Source organism: Olea europaea, unplaced genomic scaffold (assembly GCF_002742605.1).
Source record: "Olea europaea var. sylvestris unplaced genomic scaffold, O_europaea_v1 scaffold44, whole genome shotgun sequence".
Lineage (NCBI taxonomy): Eukaryota > Viridiplantae > Streptophyta > Magnoliopsida > Lamiales > Oleaceae > Olea > Olea europaea.
Window position 1 is genome coordinate 403,362 of NW_019262707.1, and position 1,987 is coordinate 405,348.

The following is a 1,987-nucleotide window of genomic DNA, read 5'->3' on the forward strand; positions in this document are numbered from 1 at the left end:
CGATTACGATTGCACTATTCACTACCATTCGGGTAAGGCTAATGTTGTGGCCGACGCTCTAAGTATAAAATCAATGGGACAATTGACGTCACTGCCCATCTCTCAAGTGGAGGTACATGTAGCAAGGTTCTTACTGATTAAACTTTGCTATTTGTACACTGATTTTTGACACGTTGTTAGACACTTGCATTGTTGTTAGGTGTCAATTAGATGGGAAAACTGCCAAAAATCTGAACTGCCCAATAGGGTAATGTCACGTGGCAAAGTGTAAACTAAAGTGTGTATACCATAGAGTACGTGTACCAAGGTTCTTGCCGATTGAACTTTACTATTTGTACACTAATTTTTGACACGTTGTTTGACACTTGCATTGTTGTCAAGTGTCAATTGGATGGGAAAACTATTTGGAATTTAAACTGTCCAACAGGGTAATGACACATTCCAAAGTGTAAACTAATGTGTACACCATGGTGTACTTGTCGTAAGGTTCTTACCGATTCAACTTTGCTATTTGTACACTAATTTTTGACACGTTGTTTGACACTTGCATTGTGGTCAAGTGTCAATTGGTTGGGAAAATTGTTTGAAATTTAAACTGTCCAACAGTGTAATGCCACATGGCAAAGTATAAACTAGAGTGTACGTCATAGTGTACATGTAGCAAGATCCATACTGATTGAACTTTGCCATTTGTACACTAATTTTTTACACATTGTTTAACACTTGCATTGTTGTTGTGTGTCAGCTGGATGGTAAAACTGTTTGAAATTTCATCTGTCCAACAGGGTAATGACATGTGCAAAGTGTAAACTAAAGTGTACTTCATAGTGTACATGTAGCAAGGTTCTTACTGATTGAACTATGCTATTTGTACACTGATATCTGACATGTTGTTTGATAATTGCATTATTTTCAAGTGTCAATTGAATGGGAAAATTGTGTAAAATTTAAACTGCCCAATGGGTAATGGCACGTGGCAAAGTGTAAACTAAAGATTACACCATAGTGTACATGTTGCAAGGTCCGTACCAATTGAAGTTTGCTATTTGTACACTGATTTTTGCCACATTGTTTGACACTTGCATTGTTTTCAAGTGTCAACTGGATGGTACAACTACTTGAAATTTCGACTGTCAAACAAGGCAATGACACGTTGCAAAGTGTACACCATAGTGTACATGTTGCAAGGTTCTTACCGATTGAAATTTGCTATTTGTACATTGATTTTTGACATGTTGTTTGATAATTGCATTTTTGTCAAGTGTCAATTGTGCGGGAAAACTATTTGAAATTTAAACTGTCCAACAGGGCAATGTCATGTGGCAAAGTGTACACCATGGTGTACATGTAGCAAAGTTCTTGTCGATTGAACTTTGTTATTTGTACACTGATTTTTAACACGTTGTTTGACACTTGCATTGTTGTTATGTGTCAATTGGATGGGAAAAGTGTTTGAAATTTAAACTGTCAAACAGGGTAATTTCACGTGGCAAAGTGTAAACTAGACTGTACGACATAGTGTACATGTAGCTAGGTCCGTACAGATTGAACTTTTCTATTTGTACACTGATTTTTGACTAGTTGTTTAACACTGGCACTGTTGTCAAGTGTCAACTGGATGGTAAAACCATTTGAATTTTCAACTGTCCAACAGGGTAATGACACGTGGCAAAGTGTAGACAAAAGTGTACACCAAAGTATACATTCGCAAAGTTCTTACCCATTGAATTTTGCTATTTGTACAATGATTTTTGACATGTTGTTTGACACTTGCATTGTATTCGAGTGTCAATTGGATGGAAAACTATTTGAAATTTAAACTGCCCAATAGGTAATGTCACGTGGCAGGTGTAAACTAAAGTGTACACCATAGTGTACATTTCGCAAGGTTCTTACTGATTGAACTTTGCTATTTGTACGCAGATTTCTGACACATTGTTTGACACTTGTATTGTTAGCACGTGTCAATTGGATGAGAAAACTATTT